This window comes from Monodelphis domestica, chromosome 7 (assembly GCF_027887165.1).
Source record: "Monodelphis domestica isolate mMonDom1 chromosome 7, mMonDom1.pri, whole genome shotgun sequence".
Lineage (NCBI taxonomy): Eukaryota > Metazoa > Chordata > Mammalia > Didelphimorphia > Didelphidae > Monodelphis > Monodelphis domestica.
The window spans coordinates 45,485,884-45,508,338 of NC_077233.1; the positions used below are offsets into that span (position 1 = coordinate 45,485,884).

Consider the following 22,455-nt stretch of genomic DNA (forward strand, 5'->3'; position numbering starts at 1 on the left):
TTTCAAACCTTTTGGGATGCAGCCAAAGCGGTAATCAGAGGTAAATTCATATCCCTGAATGCTTATATTAACAAACAAGGGAGAGCAGAGATCAATCAATTGGAAATGCAAATGAAAAAACTGGAAAGCGATCAAATTAAAAACCCCCAGCAGAAAACCAAATTAGAAATCCTAAAAATTAAGGGAGAAATTAATAAAATCGAAAGTGATAGAACTATTGATTTAATAAATGAGACAAGAAGCTGGTACTTTGAAAAAACAAACAAAATAGACAAGGTACTGGTCAATCTAGTTAAAAAAAGGAAGGAAGAAAAGCAAATTCACAGCATTAAAGATGAAAAGGGGGACAGCACCTCCAATGAGGAGGAAATTAAGGCAATCATTAGAAATTACTTTGCCCAATTATATGGCAATAAATACACCAATTTAGGAGAAATGGATGAATATATACAAAAATACAAACTGCCTAGACTAACAGAAGAGGAAATAGAATTCCTAAATAATCCCATATCAGAAATTGAAATCCAACAAGCCATCAAAGAACTTCCTAAGAAAAAGTCCCCAGGGCCTGATGGATTCACCTGTGAATTCTATCAAACATTCAGAGAACAGTTAATCCCAATACTATACAAACTATTTGACATAATAAGCAAAGAGGGAGTTCTACCAAACTCCTTTTACGACACAAACATGGTACTGATTCCAAAACCAGGCAGGTCAAAAACAGAGAAAGAAAACTATAGGCCAATCTCCCTAATGAATATAGATGCAAAAATCTTAAATAGGATACTAGCAAAAAGACTCCAGCAAGTGATCAGAAGGATCATTCACCATGATCAAGTAGGATTCATACCAGGGATGCAGGGCTGGTTCAACATTAGGAAAACCATCCACATAATTGACCACATCAACAAGCAAACTAGCAAGAATCACATGATTATTTCAATAGATGCAGAAAAAGCCTTTGATAAAATACAACACCCATTCCTATTAAAAACACTAGAAAGCATAGGAATAGAAGGGTCATTCCTAAAAATGATAAACAGTATATATCTAAAACCAACAGCTAATATCATCTGCAATGGGGATAAACTAGATGCATTCCCAATAAGATCAGGAGTGAAACAAGGATGCCCATTATCACCTCTACTATTTGACATTGTACTAGAAACACTAGCAGTAGCAATTAGAGAAGATAAAGGAATTGAAGGCATCAAAATAGGCAAGGAGGAGACCAAGTTATCACTCTTTGCGGATGACATGATGGTCTACTTAAAGAATCCTAGAGACTCAACCAAAAAGCTAATTGAAATAATCAACAACTTTAGCAAAGTTGCAGGATACAAAATAAACCCACATAAATCATCAGCTTTTCTATATATCTCCAACACAGCTCAGCAGCAAGAACTAGAAAGAGAAATCCCATTCAAAATAACCTTAGACAAAATAAAATACCTAGGAATCTACCTCCCAAGACAAACACAGGAACTATATGAACACAACTACAAAACACTCGCCACACAACTAAAACTAGACTTGAACAAATGAAAAAACATTAACTGCTCATGGATAGGACGAGCCAATATAATAAAAATGACCATCCTACCCAAACTTATTTATCTATTTAGTGCCATACCCATTGAACTACCAAAATACTTCTTCACTGATTTAGAAAAAACCATAACAAAGTTCATTTGGAAGAACAAAAGATCAAGGATATCCAGGGAAATAATGAAAAAAAAACACATATGATGGGGGCCTTGCAGTCCCTGACCTAAAACTATATTACAAAGCAGCAGTCATCAAAACAATTTGGTACTGGCTAAGAAACAGAAAGGAAGATCAGTGGAATAGACTGGGGGAAAGCGACCTCAGCAAGACAGTATACGATAAACCCAAAGATCCCAGCTTTTGGGACAAAAATCCACTATTCGATAAAAACTGCTGGGAAAATTGGAAGACAGTGTGGGAGAGACTAGGAATAGATCAACACCTCACACCCTACACCAAGATAAATTCAAAATGGGTGAGTGACTTAAACATAAAGAAGGAAACCATAAGTAAATTGGGTAAACACAGAATAGTATACATGTCAGACCTTTGGGAGGGGAAAGGCTTTAAAACCAAGCAAGACATAGAAAGAATCACAAAATGTAAAATAAATAATTTTGACTACATCAAACTAAAAAGCTTTTGTACAAACAAAACCAATATAACTAAAATCAGAAGGGAAACAACAAATTGGGAAAAAATCTTCATAGAAACCTCTGACAAAGGTTTAATTACTCATATTTATAATGAGCTAAATCAATTGTACAAAAAATCAAGCCATTCTCCAATTGATAAATGGGCAAGGGAAATGGATAGGCAGTTCTCAGATAAAGAAATCAAAACTATTAACAAGCACATGAAGAAGTGTTCTACATCTCTTATAATCAGAGAGATGCAAATCAAAACAACTCTGAGGTATCACCTCACACCTAGCAGATTGGCTAACATAACAGCAAAGGAAAGTAATGAATGCTGGAGGGGGTGTGGCAAAATAGGGACATTAATTCATTGCTGGTGGAGCTGTGAACTGATCCAACCATTCTGGAGGGCAATTTGGAACTATGCCCAAAGGGTGCTAAAAGAATATCTACCCTTTGACCCAGCCATAGCACTGCTGGGTCTGTACCCCAAAGAGATAATGGACACAAAGACTTGTACAAAAATATTCATAGCTGCGCTCTTTGTGGTGGCCCAAAACTGGAAGATGAGGGGATGCCCATCAATTGGGGAATGGCTGAACAAACTGTGGTATATGTTGGTGATGGAGTACTATTGTGCTAAAAGGAATAATAAAGTGGAGAAGTTCCATGGAGACTGGAACAACCTCCAGGAAGTGATGCAGAGCGAGAGGAGCAGAACCAGGAGAACATTGTACACAGAGACTAATACACTGTGGTATAATCGAACGTAATGGACTTCTCCATTAGTGGCGGTGTAATGTCCCTGAACAACTTACAGGGATCCAGGAGAAAAAAACACCATTCATAAGCAAAGGATAAACTATGGGAGTGGAAACACCGAGAAAAAGCAACTGCCTGAATACAGAGGTTGAGGGGACATGACAGAGGATAGACTCTAAATGAACACTCTAATGCAAATACTATCAACAAAGCAATGGGTTCAAATCAAGAAAACATCTAATGCCCAGTGGACTTACGCGTCGGCTATGGGGGTTGGGGGGGGGAGGAAAAGAAAATGATCTATGTCTTTAACGAATAATGCTTGGAAATGATCAAATAAAATATATTTTAAAAAAAAAGAAGTGAAGGAGAACATTCCATAAAAAAAAAGAAATATACTCTCCTAAAATCTAAGACGTATATTACTACATCATGCCCAGCTCTCCTCTGCCTCTCCATCATCAATTCTTTGAAGGAGTAGTCACTCTCCCCCTAGGTTCCATAATTCCAAATTCATCAGTCAGTTACTCCTTATCATCCACTAAGATATGCTGATTAAGTTACCTTTGTTCCTTCTTCTACTTTTGAAAGAACAAAATTAACATCAAGTCAAAAATTAATTGCTATGCTTTTGGCAGACAGTATTCCACCATATAGCTGAAGTCTACTTCCATTCCTGTACCAAGCCATCAAGCGAAATGTGTGATGTGTTTTCTGAAATGCTCAGCGAGTGCCTCCTTTTATCTTAGGGATCTGTACAGTCCTCCGAAACAATACTGCTACTGCTTTTCCTTCCATGAGTCCTTGCCAAAATGGTTTTCACCATGGCATTTCCCTCTCTGGCTTCTAGATTTTCTATACTACCATCTTCTTATGACTGGCTCATCACAGACGTTTCTTCCATAAAACATTTCCTGTTACCTGCAGCTGTTGGGGTTCAATTTTCCTCACGATATAGGTATACACATTTATATATGTACATATACACATTTGTGTGTGTGTGCTGTATTCCACTAGAGCCCCTGAGCCCCAGGAGAATGTCAGTTCCTTGAGTTTCCTTTTTGATTGGTTTGCAAACTATGAAACAGTGCCTTGAGCCTACGAGTAACTTAATAATACTATTGAATTTGAATATATAATGCTATTTCACTATCCCCTGTGATCTTTTCTACCTTTTGTGAACAAGACAAATAGTTCCACAGCCTAAGCATAGTCATGAGTTCCACCCTACCCACAGAATGAAGTCAAATTGGCACCGATGCATTAATAGCTCTGCTTTACCTTGCTTATTGCCTATACTCTCTGCATTTGAATTTAGATGTTCAGTTGTTGTTCAGTTGCTTCAATTGTGTCCAACTCTTCTAGAACCCATTTGAGGTGTTCTTGACAGACTCTGAAACAGTTCACCATTTCCTTCTCCAACTCAGTTTACAGATGAGAAACCGAGACAAATAGAATTAAATGACTTTCCCAGAGTTACACAGCTAGTAAGTGTCTGAGGTTAGATTTTAAGTCAGGTCTTCCTAACTCCGGGCCAGGTACCCCATCCACTGCACTACCTAGCTGCCCTTGGGCTCATAATATTCTTCATTCATAGGACAGAGACTATGACTCTCCCACTTTACAATAAGGAAACTGAGACACAGAGAAATGAAATACCAAAGATGAAGAATACTCGAAATAGATTTTGGCACATAAATTGATAAATTCAGGTATCAAGAGGTTTGACCATATCTTTTTTTAAATCCCTGAGTAGAGAAGATCAAAAGGTCTGAGCAAGTCCTTAAAAACATGTAAGTAGATGAACAAAAAATCATCCAAAGAGAGTAGATCTTAAGGCATTAAAACTAGGTGCTCATAATTTTCATAGTGAAAGCTATAAAAAAGGCTTCTGTCCAAAGCAATTTCCAGTGGCTATTTTAAATTAGGGCTTGGGATGTGAAGTAACTGCCTGATCTCAGAAGAAAAAAATGAAACCAAATCAGAGAGGGATATTAGGGCAATAGAGGCTACCTTGACTTTGTTTTTCTTCTAACATAATGTGCAGTATATTTTAATTGTTTAAAATAAAGTTAAATATTTTATTTTCATGTGATCTTAAATTGCCATGCTACAGATTAGGAATAGCTGATCACCTTAATAATTGGGGGGGGGGGGTCATAAGTCTTAGGAAACTTATGGATCTTCCAAAAATCTTAAGGTAGTGTTAAACTAATAAATTATTAAGTCTTTTGGGACACCCTGTAAAGCTAGGAAAGGATCTAGCTAGGTAGATCTAGTCCAACAGGTAGGGATGGCATCCATGATATTTCTGGCATGCTTTAATTGATTAATAGTTCCCAAATGGATATAGACTTAGACATGCATTTGTGTAGTTGACTTGGGCCTGGGTCATGTAGCCATTAGTCAGGTGAGAAACAGGCCCAGTACTAAGGAGGCCAGGCAAAAATAGAACAGAGAAACATCCATGTCAATCAATAAATAAGCCAACAAATCATTTATTAAGTGCCTACCATGAGCTAGGCATTGGATATTCAAGCAAATAATTATAACAGGCTGTGCTTGAAGATTATATTAATTCCATTAAATAAACCAGCATTAATTATATGTATGCTTATGTATGTATATTTCAAATTGATTCAAAATAGATTTAAGGTAATAGTTTTTATGGGGAAAGGACTAACAGCTACGGACAACATGAAATGGATTACATAGAAGTTAGTGCTTGATGTGAGTCTTGACAGAAACTAAGGACTCTAAAAAATGTAGATGAAGGATGGGGAGTACATCCTAGCCAGTTGGGTCAAAGAAGGTACAGAAAATGACAAGAGTAAATTAGGCAAGTGAGTATGGTCTATACTGTAATTTCAAGAATAGTGTAGGAACAATCAAATGAAATGAGATCAAGCTCTGAGGTGGGCAGAGGCATGGTGACTAGATGAGTCAGAAGTTGTTGTTGCTGTTGTTATTGTTGCTATAAAATCATTTCCAGTTGGGTCTTACTCTTTATGTCCTCATTTGGGATTTTTTTGGATGCTGCAGTGGTTTCCCATTTCTTTCTCCAATTTATTTTACAGATGAGGAAACTGAGGCCAACAAGGTTAGGTATCTTGCTCAGGGTCACACAGCTAGTAAGTACCTGAGGTTGGATTGGAGCTCAGGTCTTCCTAACAAGCCTTGTGCTCTATCCACTGGGTCACCTAGCTGCCCAACCAAGTTCATACTAGGCATTTCAAGGCTATGGGTAGACTAGAATAATGCTATTCCCGCCATATTTCTCCACTGTTTCCATGCAGATACAGTGTCAAAGGCACTTATTTTACCATTATTATAAGCCAATGTAAGCCCAGAGAAAGCTTTGCTTCCTTCATGTCCCCTATATTCAGAGCATGTTCCCCTTTTAGCATTCACCAGGTAAAAATCCAAGAAGAAAATCAGTCTTAATTTTAATAGTCCACATCAGAGAGGAATGGACTTGGAGTCAGAAAGACGTGGCTATGAATCTTTCTTTGATATCTACTGGCTATGTGACCTTTGGCAAGTCACTTGCCCTCTTTGTACCTCCAGGAAGTTCTCTAAGAATATCAGTTCCAAAGAATACATTGACTTTCATTGGTGGAGGAAGCTTCTTCATTGGAAGGACTCAATGCTACCAAATGTCCAGTCTTAAAAAAAAATGCAATTATTGTCAGACTACCAGTCTATTCAGCATTAAGTAACAATAGAAGAAAAACTTGATTACAAAACAGATTAAATTAGGTAGTTGTTATTTAATCTATCTTTTAAAGTTTATTTAACAATGAATTCTTCAAAATATCGGGTTGAAATTGAAAGTATGGTTCAATTCAGGAAATGTTTTGTACTCAAGTTTTCAAAACTATATTCACACAGAGAAGAAGTACTCTTACATTACAGAGTCAATTTAAGATTCAAAGATACATAATCCTATTACTGCAGAAGATGACTATAAAACTTAAATAAGGCTATATCCTTAATTCCCAAATGCAAATTAGTGTATAGATGATATTCTCAACCAAAACTCTCTACAGGAGGAAATGAAGAAACGGAAATCAAATCTTTTACAGTCATCTCAGTGGAGCCATCCAGAGTCCACAAGTTGCTTCTAACTGAGCCAAGCCAAAATCAGAGGATCAGACAGAGCTAAAAGCAGAAACTGAAGAGAGGAAATGGAGGGGAAAGGGAAGCAGGACATGTAAAATCTGTCATATGATTTACCACTGCATGGATGGTGGATGGTGGGAGGAAGGGAGAGAATTTGGAACTCAAAACAAATTTTAAAGACAGTTAAAATTTATATTGCATGGAATTAGGGGGAATAAAATATTGTTTTTAAAAAGAATAGAAACTGGGAGAAGGAGACAGAATGCTGGAGTGGAAAGAGCACTAGACCAAAATTCAGGAAAAGTAAGCTTCCGGCCCGTGGCATAACTTACATGTGCATTCTTTTTCCCACAATACCCCTGCATGTAGAATCTAAGCTCATTTGTGCTGAAGACTGTCGTTTTTGTCTTGGTATCATCAGTTTCTAGCACAATGCCTGGCCCAAAGTAGATTCTTAAAAATGCTTGTTGAATTGAACTGGAAATGTTTTTCACATAGCATTGGACATGTCACATTATTTCAGAATGGGGGACCTTGATTTTTTTGGTGTCCTGGGTTCCTTTGACAACCTGAGGAAGTCTAGGGAATCCCTTCTAAGATAGAAGAGACATGGAGCAATAGCAGGGATAGATAGATTATATCATCTGTAAATTTTTTAAAAGTTGGTGATTTTTAGGACTTTTCACACTTTAAAAGGTTATAATTGAAGGATAGAGACCACCTTACACAAGAGAACCTGGTGTTTAAATCCTAACCTGATTATTTACTATCACATCATATCCCTGGGCATTTGTTTCCTTATCAATAAAATGAGAGGGTCAGACTAGATGACCTTTGAGCCCTTCCAACTCATAAGTCAAAAGAAGAATAGGTCATTTTATTCAGATCTTTGCCCCAGACACTTTCTGTTACCCAAAGCAGGTATCAATTTATTCTATATTAACTGGAACTAGGACCAATGATTTTGACAAGCTGGTTTTAAAATTTATTAATTGAAGGTTAAGGATTAGTTTTTCCAGGCAATAGTCCCTACAAAAGAAACATCTTGAAGCACAGATAATCCTTCCACCTTCTCTTGGGGCACGTCTGCCAACCTTTTCCTCAGAAGCCTCTTTGCCTTAATTGCATATGACATGGTACCTGGGTAGGGAGGTGTTGCCACTATCTGAAGATCACATTGGGAACAGCTTGAGACTACTCTGAGAGAGAACAGCCAGCACAGCAAAGGTGAATATGTATTCTGCATGTGAATCAGGGAGATAAAAACTACCTTGCTTTTATTGCTGCTGTAATCCTAAAGGAAGTATCCAACCTCATTAGAGAGCTATCTGATTATAGAGGAATTCATCACATTTTGTAGTAAGTCTGGGAAATATACTTATTTTTTAATCTGTCAAGTGGCAAAGGGTATGGAGCCCGAGAGAATGAATTTAACAGGCATGGTCTGATATGTCTTCATGGGAGAGAAAAGGGAGCTGTTCCAAAAGCCATGAAGAAAGCTGAAGCAAGCACTGTGAAGCACTTAGAGCTTGATCAGAGATTGAATATGCCAGGGTCATCCACTGCATCCAGGCAATTTCCAGTCATTGACTTTTGTCTTGCCACTGGACTTCAATGACTCTGAAAGATAGGGCAAAGCCAACAATTTTGAGAAACTCTGCCTCTCTTAAATCCAACTCACGCACAAGTCAGGATGTTACTCCATTGGTGTCATTGGTCCTTTCAAAAATGAAGGATGAAAGGCAGCTGTATGGCATAGTGGATAAATCACCAGACCTAGAGCCAGGAGGACCCAGGCTCAAATCTGACCTCAGATGTTTCCTAGCTGTATGAGCCTGGACAAGTTGCTTAACCCCATTTTGCCTAACACTGTCCTTCTCTCTTGGAGTTGTTAGGAAGGAAGGAAGGAAGGAAGGAAGGAAGGAAGGAAGGAAGGAAGGAAGGAAGAAAGAAAGAAAGAAAGAAAGAAAGAAAGAAAGAAAGAAAGAAAGAAAGAAAGAAAGAAAGAAAGAAAGAAAGAAAGAAAGAGAGAAAGAAAGAGAGAAAGAAAGAGAGAAAGAAAGAAAGAAAGAAAGAAAGAAAGAAAGAAAGAAAGAAAGAAAGAAAGAAAGAAAGAAAGAAAGAAAGAAAGAAAGAAAGAAAGAAAGAAAGAGAAAAAAACAAAGAAAAAGGACAAACAACTAGAGGATATTGTTACTACCTCAAGACTGACCTAGATCAAATTTCAGAGTAGTCCATTTCAATGACAAGTGTACAGATACTTCCTTTCCACTAGTAATATAAATCAACCAGAGGTACAGGATAAAAATGCAGCCAGGCAATAATTGCATTAGCATGCACTTACAGAAGGATTTCGAATGGGATCATTGTGTGTCATTCTGGGAAACAACAGAACTACACCCAAAACATCTTCATTTAACAAACATTTATTAATTGTTGTCTTCTAGGCTGCACATTATAGAAGGGAGAGAGAAACAGACAGACAGACAGACGAATAGAGACAGAGAAAGAGCTGACCACAAAACCAGAATAGTTATGAGTTCAGGTCCTGCCTCTGATTAGTTGGATGGCCTTGGACAAGGCTCTAAACCTTTCAGTGAGTGCTCTAGGCAACCCTCTAAGATTGAAGAGGTGCTGCTACCAACCTGACCTGATAGAAGAAATTTCCTCATTTGCTAATTACAGATCCAGTCTTTATCCCTATCCCTATAGGCAAAGTATTATTTTAGGTGCTAAAATTATAAAAACAAAATGGCCCCTGTCCTCAAAAAAACTAACCTTCTTATAGGGAATATATAATGCATGTATAATTATAAAATACTATATAATAATACAAAATCATTTCAAGAGGCAGACTGTCATCATTCTCCTAGTGACATATAGCATATACACAAATAAATAATGGAAATTACTAGCAGAGCACAGAGCTTTTGCAGTCATCCTAGAGTGAGGGAATCAAACACTCGTGGGGATGGGATTTTAAGGGAAGGGTTCAAGAAATGTCTCATGTTATATGTGGCTCCTAAGCTGTGCTTTGATGAAACTAAATATTCTGTACAGCAAGGGGAAGAAGGAAACCCATTCCAGTCATAAGGGTCATTTGCACAAAATTGAGAGATATAACAGATGATGTCGGGTGATTTGATAACAAGTTTTCCAATGGTTTAATAATTACTATTATTTCTTTCCTCCTTCATTTGTCAAAATTAATAATGTGGATTACCCCCATGGAGTCTCATTTAATTTTTCTTTTTTCTCAATTACACATTAAAATTTTTCTAATTCATTTGTTCTATTTTGAGTTTCAAATTCTCTCCCTCTCACACTTTCCCCTCCCTGAGAAGACAAGCAATTTGATATAGATTATACATATGCAGTCATGCAAAACACCTATGGATTCTCAACCTGCAACCCAGGCATTTTTAGGAACTGAAGTTACTAAGACATTCTAGATTGAATAAATATGAAAAACTACCTTCTTTCCCCTAGACTGTTCAAATTTTAGTTATTGAAATCCTAGAATAGTAAGTCATTCTTTAGTTTTTCTCATCCTCAAATGAAGGACATAATCCATAGCTTAGTGGTGCAGGCAGCACACCTTGGCGATTAGTGAAAAAATAAATGAGTGCCTGGGTCACTGTTTACTCTGAGAGCATCTATCTGAACCGGGTATCATGAGAAATGCCATTATGGTCAGTCATGTCAACAAGAGTTTGTCGATTTTAAAAATAATATCTTTCCATTCTTCCCACTTCCCTGAAAAGTAATATAAGCATTATGACAGACATTTCTCTTAGGGAAGATAATTTTCCACCACCACCACCCTTTCATCTATTATGGCCCTTTTCCTTTTTTATCATTATTTTGTATTAGTTAGCCTAAATTCTCCCCACTTCGTATTTATATAATACTAGAAAGCAGCCTATAAGCTATCAAGCAGTCCTTGCCAAATAATTGTAAAGTAATTATTGCCAGTTTTTCTTTGGTTTAGAATCAAAAGAAAACCTTGACATTATTTCCCTGCTAATTTATTAAGTAACATTTTCCTTTAAGCTCAGTCATCAGCACCAAAATTTAAGAAGGGCATTGATAAAGTAGAGAGTAGGAAAGCAACCAGGGTGGAGAAGGGCCTTGAATTCATGCTATAAGAGAATTAGTTGAAGAGACTGCAGACATGTAGCCTGGAGAAGAAAAGAGTCAGAGATAATATGATAATAACCTTCAAGTATTTAAAAAGTTACATGGAAGAGGTATCAGACTTGTTTTATTTCACCTCCATGCATGGTCCATCATTCCAATGAGTGAAATTTGGACAGAATAAAATTTATGCATGGTATCAAGAAGAAAATTTTCTAGTAATTAAAACTATCCAAAAGTGAAATGGGACATAAAAGAAATAAAAAGAATCACCACAGTCCAGAAATGAGTTCTCAGTGAGGAATTATCTAGCAGTATACTTTCTCTGCCACATATAGCTTTACAGAGTTGCCTGCAACATTGGGAGTCTCTATGATTTGCCTGCAATCACATAGCCATATATTGTAAAAGTGGGATGGGAATCCTGGTCTTACTGATTACAAAACCACTTCTCTTTCCTCTTCACTGCCTCTATATATAAGTTAGCAAAACTGGGAATTTCATGGAGTATTATAAACAAAATGGTAAACCAGCCAACATAAAAGAACAAGTATTGAGAGAATCAACCCACTCTCAAGAAGTGAAATCATGAAGTGAAAGCTATAATGAAATTATCAAAGGAGCTCCTTTAGAATTCCAAAGGAGTGGGGAAGGAGGAATCACTGGTTCAGACAGATTGACAATGAAATCTGTAAAATATTTAAAGAGCAATTACTACTCATGCTACACAAATCATTCTTTTAATGAACTGAAACAAATATCTTTCTGGTGTTGATATGTGGCTATGAGTCATAGAACACTATAGGTACTAAATAAATCAAATTGAAAAGCACCCAAAGGCAATGGAGAAGTGTGTGGTGGTCATGGATAGGCTGTAACGAATAAATTTAATGTACCTGGAATACGAAAGGAAGTGATCAAATAGGAGAAAATCTTAGTATCAAATTTCACCAATAAGAGTTTGGCATCCAAAGAAGATAGACAGACAGACAGACAGATAGATAGAAAGATAAGTAGATAGATAGATAGATAGATAGATAGATAGATAGATAGATAGATAGATATGGATGGATAAATAGATATACAAAGAGATTAGACAGACAGACATATCCAAAAGCCATTCTCTAATAGATATGATCAAAGAATATAGACAAAAAGTTCTCAAAAATTCCAAACTATTAACTATGTGAAAATCTCAAAATCTCCAATAATTAGAGAAATGTAAAGCAAAACAACCTTGGAATTTCATCTCATATTTTCAAAACTAGTAAAGATGAGAAAAGAATAATCAATGTCAGAGTGGTTGTAGGGAGATTGGCATACAAGTGTATTATTGGTGGGATTGTAAACAGTACAGACACTTTGGAAATAAATTTTGATTTATGCCAATAAAGTGACTCAAATATATATGCTATTGGACTCAGAGATTTCACTACTATGAGTATGCCCCAAGAAGGCCATTAATAAAATGGAAGTCCCTATATATGCAAAAATATTAATAGCAATATTTTTGTGATAGCAAGGAATTAGAAACAAAATTAATGCTTAGCAAGTGGAGATTAGCTTTAAAAACATTTTCATATGAATGAAATGGAATGCCTAGTTGTATAAAATGATAACTGATGAATAAGGAGAAGCATGGAAATATCTATATAAACTATTATAGAGCAAAGTAAGCAGAGCCAAGAAATTATATATAATAACTACAACATAAAATTAAAATAAAAGAACAACCAAAGAAATAAAAATTAAATGTTCAAAATGAAGCCTGGATTGAAAGAAGAAATATGAGAAAACATCCCCAACCCCTCCCTTTTCAAATAGTGGGGGAGAGGGCATAATATATTACCTTGAGCACATGTTCCAACTTTTTCAATGTTTTATCATTTGTACTTATTTTTCCATCTTTTTCTTTTCATGATCTTTTAAAAAATTACTATTTATTGTATAGGATGACTCAAGGTTGGGGTGAGGGGAAGAATACTAGGGGCAATTGTGGGAATGTAAAAAATAAAATATATCAATATGAACTTAATTTAAAGAAATAAAGTGGCATCTATACTCTTTTGGACTTCATGCTTCTAGAAGGGAAAGGGCCTCGTAGGCAGTATGAATGGTATAAAAAAGGCACAGAAGTAGGAAGGTTGGGATGTTTCTGGACAAATAGTAACAATTACCCAGAGTATAAAGAGACTTCAAAAAAAAGAGAGAAGAGTAGAATATAAGGTTAGGAAATTAGGTTGACACCAAATCATGGAACATCTTAAATTCCAGGAAAAAACAATTTAGACTATACTTGGAAATAGATTTTTGAGCAAGGACTGTTCTGATCAGAGCTGAGCGTCAAGAAAATCAATCTTTGCATGTGGGCATTCCAATCTGATAACAGCAAAAATACATTCCTATGAAATACCATTGCTTCTCACTATTTGATTTTAAAGTGGAAAACATTGAGCAGTTGATATTATATGACTGCTTAATTTTCTCAATCTCATTTCTAAAAGACAGATATCGACAACTGGTGCAGGACAGTAAGAGGGCTCTTCTATCCCTAATCCTATCCCAATCAATAATGCTTGAGAGGAATTAACAAAACTTAATGAATTTTTGGTCTCTGTTTTTTCATTCTTTTCCAGCAGAATGTCATGCTTGGTTTGGGGCAATAATAGAACAAGACAGTTTGGGAGAAACTAGGACCATGAAATGAATCTGAACAAGAGCTATAGTAAACAACCCTGTGAGCCTAACAGGTGATGGCCAAAATGTCAACTAGTATAGGGAAGACACCTGTGAGTTCTGTAAATCCAGACATGGTGGCAAACTTTAGAGTCCAAAAGAATCAGTGCAAATAAGAAGAACAAAGTATTATTATGAATTCAAGGAGAAAATGTGTATCAAAGGACTCAAATTATTAGCAGTAGTGGAAAGAAACAATCAGTTAGCAATGGTCCAAGCAGAGAGAGTAGATCATAATTTGGGAGTTGACATGTATCAGGAGACTGAGTCAAAAGCCTGATACACACAAAGGCACAGAGCCCAAATAGACTGCAGAGGTTCAGAGGGAACAGGCTAGACTGGGCTGTATGAGTCATATATTTGGTTCCATAGTCTATCACAAATAGAAAGAAAAAAGAAAAGCTCTAGCATCAGGACAATGACCACTGATTTAGGGCCTGATAATCTGACCTCTGGTTTTAGGAACTTTTGTCTCACAGAGACTAGGATTGGCAGCTATATGTTCACCAAAAAAGAAAGGCAGAGCCCTGTAGTTACTCATTGCTTGTGGCTGCTTCAGAATCACAGAACAATGCCATCCAAGGTGCAATGGAATCAAAGGAATATGGAAGTATAAATACAGAGCTGGAAGGGGCCTTAGAAGGGATATAGACCAACCCTCTCATTTTCAAGGTAAGAAAATTGAGACCTACATGGGTTAAGCAATTAGGTCAATGTTACATAGGCAGCAAGCATCAGAGGCAGAATTTTAACCTGGGTGCTCTGGCTTACAAACCAATGGTGTTTTTCATCAAGTAGATTCCTGCTTGGTCTGTATTCTGGACTGAAGCAAAGTGCTGAATAATTAAATAGTAAACTTTCTGATATGCCTACCAACATCACAGTCACCTCCTCGGTAATGATGTTCTATTTGTTAATTCATGTTTCATGTGGATGCTCCATATAATGGTATTATCAACCTCTTTCACACATACAAAATCCTTCCCTGCATTCAATCTGATGCTGTTCATAACTTGCTCTAAGGAATAAATGAAAAAGATCTTTTGACTTTCACCTCCACTCTTACCCCACCAAAGTGGCCTCAGAGGTCCAATGTAACTTGTATTCTATACATTGTACCCAAAGATTCTTCACTTTTAAAATGTTTGAATGACACGTAAATAAAAGACTGATTACAACTCACAGCTTTTGCATCTCTCAAGAAAAATTAATAAAACTATTTCCAACTTAAAAGAGTGTGTACTTCTCAAGGTGGGCGACTACAGATATAGAATACAGTATATGCTATCAGATTCATTTGATGTATTACTTGGTTTGATTGAATTGCATTTTTTCTTTTCTATTCTTTGTTCTAGGGGATAACGCTGCATGAGAGAGATGAAAGTATATTTAGAAATGAAGGTACCATCAGCACTTTTTTTAATTTTCAAAAAAAGATGGTTTCAATTCAAATAAGTATAACTCCCTTGCAAGTCACCAAGAGATTAAAGGGTCATGGATTTAAAGTTGGAAGGGACTGCAGAGACCAACTAATAAGACATATCAAAGGTGCATATTCAGAAAAATAAAGATGTCTAAACTAGCCCTGGTAGACTCAGAGGATTCAGAATTGAGGGTAAAAAGGGGGAGTTAAGGTGACTCCTCCTTAATATTTTGATGGCAAATTCATTAAATGACATTATGGCATCAATAGAAGAGAAGGCATAAACTTAATAGAAGGAAAGCTGGAATTAGAGGCAGGAAGTTGGGTGTTCCAACCCTACCTCTCACTAGCAAATCATTTAACCTATCTGAGCCTCAGGCAATCTTAGAAGTCTACAATTTATATCTAGGTTGTACTCGGTGTTATCAGGGGGGAGTTCCCATTCCAGGGAAATCATAGATTCCCCAATGTACTAATATATAAAAAATGAAAACCTAAAGCCACCACAAGAGCTTTTTCTTGATCAAATTCAAAATTTTGCCTGGGCATTTGGGCAGAAAGCAAGCATTCAAGGAAAGTATGAAACTACTAGGCACTACATTAAAGGTGAAATAGTGGAATATAGTGGAATGAATGTTAGCTTTAGAGCCCCAGGACTTGTGTGCTAATCCTATCTTTATTTTACTAAGTCATTTATGTTATCATGAGAAAGTCTCTTCATCTCCATGATTCACTTTCTTCATTTGTTAAATGAGGGGTTAGACTAGATCATCTCTAATGTCCCTTCCAGCTCAAAAATCCATGATCTAACATCCTTGCTAGGTATATTCTCTGTCTTTCCACTTAACTACAATTTGATTCATTCAGTCCACAGATATTTACTCAGCACCTACTGTGTACAAGGCAGGTCACTAAATAGCAGCATCTATAGAGAATTAAAATTTCACCCTTCAAGTTAAATAATTAAACATGAAGGAGAATAAGGAGTCAAGAGTTTGAGGAGGAAGAGAATGGGGAAGAATCCCCAAGGATCAATGTTATTTTGAACCATCTTATTGGAGAACAGCCTCTGCCTGTCATTCTTCCCAATTCCACCACTAATACCAATGGAATATACAACATCAGCACCTAATTTACTCTGATATTCCATCTGTTCCCCTCGTATGTAGCATTTTTGCTCTCTTTCTGAGGTCTATTCCAACCCCTGGTAATTACAGCTATAGTCTAGGCTACTAGATTGTTATGGGTCTGGCTCCTGGTGAGCTGTTTCTGCTGAAGGTCTATGCTTTGGTCGCAGGAACTCAGAACTCTGTGAAGGTTCTTCTTCTCCCACTTTTCTTCTAAAGTGACTTCTCCCCTTTCCATATCTTTGAAAAGACTTTTCAAGATTCATATGAAAATTGATCTTGGTCAATGCTTATGTTACTCCCGTCATTTGAAGATCCTATCATTCTTCTCATTATCAGCATCACTGATTTTAAATTGCCAATGTCATTATACTTTTCCCATAAGACACTGCTCTCCACCACCTTTCATTAAGAAAATTCCATAAATCCACTAAAGAAGTAGGTGGAGCAGCATTATACTAATGCCCTAAAAAACCCAAATATTACCCATGTACAGGATATATATATGTGCTCATAAATAGCATCAACAGGTGGAAGGAATGTAGTAGCAATCCAGTGAGGCCAATAATTCTTATTATTAACATGATTCTTCTCCTAGAGCCATTATTTGTTTGAGATTAGGTCAAACCTAATTTCTTGTGGGCCATTGGGCCTATGCCAATTTGCATGGCTTCAGGCCATCCACTAAACCTTCATATCCCATGTATTTGATTTCAGGGCCTCTGAACTATTCTGCTTTGCATTTACATTACAATTTCCTTCTACTTTCTATCCTGCTCCTAGTGTGATTTTTATGCAAAAACAACAGCAGCAGCAACAACACAAGAGGCACTTATGCTGACCTTTACTCAAAAGGGGTGAAAACATTCTCAGGAGTATCTCACAGATCCTATGAGGGCCCTGACATGAACACAGAGCCAAACTCTTTGAACTCTTGCCAATGCAAAGATGAAGAAACTGCAGTTTCAAGAGATAAAGAGATTGAGGTACAAGCCAATAGCAGAAGTGTCTGTGAAGTCACAGAAAAGGCTTTTCTCTACCTATTCAATGGACAATTTGCACATCAAGAAAAATGATAGGTCCATCCTTGTTCCATATATTATCAGTCTATTCTGAGATGCTCTCATTCTAAAGAACCACAAAGACCATAATTTCAAATCTGGTTAAATTCTAAATCAACAATCCTCCCTCATAATTATAGTTATTATTGTCATTGCAATAATTTGAGCACACATTTATATAATACTTTGAGGCTGGAAGAACACATTACATACATCATGTAATTTGAGCTTTATAGGAATTCTGGAAAGGAGGTCCTATTATTTGCCTCATTTTATAGATGAGAAAAATGAGGCTTGAAAAAAGAAGTGATTTGCCTAGGGCTGTGCTTATACCTGAAGAAGCCCAGATCTTCTTGATTCTAAATCCAGCACCCAATCTGCTATGCTATGCCCTGCTTCCTGTGGTATGTAACTGATCTAAAAAGCATAATTATGATGTTATTTTTAAGATAAGATTAGAGATTTGTGAAATAGTGATATATACTAGTTACTACAAATAATATTCAGGAAATTGGGTGTCTTCCAAATAAGTTACATCTTCCACTAGTTAACAGAAGACAGATGATGAGACTAGGAACTCAACCTGAGAAATGGGATGAAGGACTGAGGAAAAGACAAGGTTAGTAGTTAATATAAATAAAGAAGAAATCAGGCTAGACATAAATCAAGGTAGGTGGCTTGCAAAAGAATTACTCACAGAAACACCAGAAGAAGGTAGGGAAAAAGAGCTAGAATCAAGTATGGTCAAGAGTATGAGATTTACAAAAAGTAGGCACACTAAATTAATCACAGAGATGGTCTATGTTTGAATGGCTCAGGCAGAGGCAATTCTAGTACCATGGATAGCTCCCAAAGAACAAGATGTCCTGAAAGACTTGGATCCTCAAAGCCCTACACTTTATTCTGCTGACTCTAAATTTTCTCAAGAACTATCTAACTGCTACAGAAATGCCGACTTTTTAAAAGCCAAGTTTAGCCTCTATCATTGTCCTCAAAAAACTTTCTGAGGCTGAATAAAATAGAAGGGCTCACAGGGCTGTCCATGTACTCAGGTGAGTCCATCCAGCAGACTCAAAGAGGGAAGTTGTTGTTTGGCCATGTCTGACTCTTCTTGGCCCCATTCCGGGTTTTCTTAGCAGAGATATTGGAATGGTTTTTCCATTTGCTTCTCCAGTTCATTTTACAGATGAGAGAACTGAGAAGCAAGCAGGGTCAACTAACTTACCCAGGATGACATGGCTAGGAAGTGTTTGAAATCTGATTTGAACTCAGGCCTTCCTATCTCCAGGGCCAGCACTCAATCTACTATGCCACCTAGCTGTCCCTCAAAGAGGAAATACCTCATATTTTCTGTGATCAAGTGGTTCATTCTCTTCAGTCCTTCCCAAGAACAGATGGGGGAAATCAGGGGCCCTGACAGATGGGAACTGAAAAGAAGAGAGAATTAGGTTTCATGTTCATTTTTAGTATTTCGTAGATTCCTCTTTGACAACTTGAATTGTGTATCAGTTATTCAAGGATTAGACTAGTTAAATATTCATAACAAGAAACCTAGCTACCAGGTGGTGAATTTTTTATCAAAGCAAACCATGGTATAATTAATGACAAACATTCATTAAGCATTATGGGTAAAACACTGTACTAAACACTGGAGATATAATTAGAAAAGTGGAGACAATTCCTGTTTATAAGGAGTTCATATTCTAGCACATATAGCAACATTACTTATAGAATGTTTCATTCTCAAATCAGATTTTAAAAGTCCCATATAAATGGTGATGCTTCATGTCATTTCCACTGATAAAGTTATATCAGTTTCTGATGTTGATCCATTTGGCAATGTCAAAGGCAATAGTGCTGAGAATTTCCTTTTTTTCATTAGCTATGGTCATAGTACCAACAGAAAACATTTCCAGACTGTATTTAACAAAGGTGTTGCTTCTCTGGATAATGGCTATGGGTCCAATCTAGGAAGCAAAACTTGTGGTCTGTGGGTGCTACCACTCCCAAGTCTCAGATCAAGGTCTTGGGCTTTCTCCATCCAGTTCTACAGAGGAGGTGGTGGTTAAAGTGATGGCAGTGGTTTGATTTGCCTAGCATATCTTCCTTCTGATTTTTTCACAGGACACCATGCTGCTTTAGATCAACAGCTGGCTTGACTACCTCTTAAGTGATAGTTCTTTAGTAGTTGATAGAGGTGATTGGTCCCCTTCTCTACAAGATTTGTTTCCCTGGATAATGGATAATAAAAGATTGCTTACAGTGGTCTAGAGGGCTTGTGACCTACATCTGTGAAAGAAGTTCCCATACAAATGATAACATGAATTTTTGAAACACTATTTTTGGAGCCCTATACATGACATAATGAAAAGAGCAGAGACTCTAGAGTCAGATAAACTAGGTACAATATCCCACCTCTGAGACTACCAGTATGATTAAGAACAAGTCATTTGTCCAACTTAAACATCAGATTTCTCATCTGTAAAAAGAGGGGACTAGACTAGATTATATCTAAAGTTTCTTTCAGTTCTATATTCATATTTATGATATTCTACAATTTAGTGTCCTATTTCATATCTAATCTACCAGCATTGCCCCCCAAAATTAATGAGAAAGTAAGTTATCCTGTTTTGCTCACAAAACTGACATCAGGTTCTTAAATGGCCAAAACTAGTTCTATTTTACCACAACCTGGAAAGGAGATAAGATGCCAAGCTTAAAACATGTCCTTCATCATTCCATGTTTCACTTGTATTTCTAGGATGACAAATTACTCCTAAAGTCAAGCATTAAATAACAAACCTGATATTTACAAGATCTTAGCTTCCCTATAAAGAAGGGAAGATGGAACAGGGAATGAAAGAGTCTTAGAGAACTTGCGCACCCCCTCCCAACACTGTCTATTACCACCTACTATCAAATACCATGAATTTGTTACTATTTTGTGACTGCTGAACTTTCCAGTACTTGAAAAATGAAACTATGAGTGGCAGGAGTGGGGAGCAAAGGAAGCTGAGCTCATTACTGAGCTGCCTTTTGACTTTTTGCAGGTACAAAGAATTCAAAGGTCTCCAAGATTGAACAAAAAGTAAGAAAATTGAAAGTTACAACCTCAGGCAGTTTTCTTCCAGCCTCTTTCTTACCAATTTTGCTAGATGCATCCAGCCAGGCCCTTCAAAGGGGGACTCCAGTTCTCCCAAGAAGAGGGCTTGGGAGGGTCCTATGGGGAAAAGATGGCAAGAAAGGAACATTCAAAACAGCAAAATTGTCTGACTTGATGAATATTCAAGTTCCCAAAGTTGTGCTCTTCAATTGCCTCTTTGCTTTACTTAGAGAATTATTTGAAAAGAGGATGTGCTCTGCAAAGTAAAATGTTCAAGATGGATTCTTAGCTAAAAATGTCAAGCTTTCTACTAACTGTGACTGTTCATCTGAAGACAGCCACAGGAAACATTTGACTTAGATCATCCAACAATTTTCAATGTAATTCATCATGAATTTCATTTTGTATGTAGCCTGCCATGTCCACTATGGTTCCCAATACAAAGCCCTTCTAAATTTTACGCAGTCAGTGAATTGTCCTGCAACAAAGAGAAATGCTTCATGAAAGCCTTTGAACAAGACATCTAAGTCAGCTCAACTTGGGGGGAACAATTCTATGCATTCTCTCTAGCCTAGGTCTTTGCTTTTCAGTCAAGCAAGGGAATTGTGAGCCCTCTATAAAGGCTTTGCCAACGAACCTGTTTGAATTGAGTAAAATTCCTTTTACTGCATGCTCACTGTTTTGGCCACTGCCATTTTAATTGAAACTATTAAAGCTTTATTGGGCCTATATTTTACCTAAGCCAAACAGATGGTTAGCTTTCAGGGGGTCTAGAGTTGCATAAGGTGATCTGAGCATGCAGCATGGTGCCAAAGTTCACATGTGAATTATTTAAGTGTTCCCTCCTGGGCAACAAAGATAATACTTTAGTTTGGTTTGGGGTTGCTTTTTTCCTTCTTTCTTTCCTTTTTATTTTCCTTCTTTCTATTTTTCTTTACTTCCTTTGCTCCTTTCTATTTCTTTCTTTTTCTTTCTTTCTTTCTTTCTTCCCCCATCCAACAATAAATCTCAGCATCTTGTTTCTCTATTTAACAACTGCTCTGAACAATCAAGCAGCAACTAGGTTAAGGAAGTCTGAAAATACTAACCTATGAATAATTTTCCAGCCAAATCTTTTTTGCCTGGAGCTTCATGGTGGCAATAGAGCATTGTGAGATAAGAGAATGTTTTTTAAGTGGGTAGGAAAAACAACCTTGACCCAGTAAAACCTTGATTAATGGGCATGCTGAGGGAATAGGATATTCTACTAATTCTAAACTTCTCTGAAATATTTTCATTTTTATTTGAATCAAACTGGTAAAAATTTACTGGGAGGCTGCTAGGTACTGACCACAGTTCTAGGCAAAATGGAAATAAGGCAAAGTTTCTGTCTTCATGGAACTTATCTCTCCACCCCCTCCCTCCCTCCTTCTCTCTCTCTGTCTCTGTCTCTGTCTCTGTCTCTGTCTCTCTGTCTCTGTCTCTGTCTCTGTCTCTGTGTCTCTCTCTCTCTCTGTCTCTCTCTCTCTCTCTGTCTCTCTCTCTCTCTCTCTCTGTCTCTCTCTCTCTCTGTCTCTCTCTCTCTCTCTGTCTCTCTCTCTCTCTCTCTCTCTCTCTCTCTCTCTCTCTCTCTCTCTCTCTCTCTCTCTCTCTCTCCCCTACTCTCTCCATCTCCATAATACCAATCCCATCTTTCCTTGCCTCTCTGCTTTGTACAGTGAGAATATCTTCATTTTGCATCATGTCAAGCTAGAAGGTCCACCTGGGCCCTTGATACAAAATCAAATTCCATCCACTGTGGAAATGTTAATGTCTG

At 37.1% G+C, this 22,455-nt stretch overlaps 1 long non-coding RNA gene across 4 annotated transcripts in view; it reads right to left on the minus strand.

Moving 5' to 3' along the window:
• Positions 1-22,455, minus strand: part of LOC130455444 (uncharacterized) — a 244,843-nt gene that overhangs the window by 116,667 nt on the left and 105,721 nt on the right. Inside the window, exons 5-6 of one of the 4 annotated variants that reach the window (XR_008913417.1) lie at positions 20,701-20,777; positions 9,291-18,984 (exon numbers count right to left, since the gene is read on the minus strand). The exons of 1 other annotated variant lie outside the window; for it this stretch is intronic. This is a non-coding gene — a long non-coding RNA (uncharacterized LOC130455444). Of the gene's footprint in view, positions 1-9,290; positions 20,778-22,455 lie in introns of those variants that run through there. 2 more of the 4 variants (XR_008913416.1, XR_008913415.1) reach the window with 2 other exon arrangements.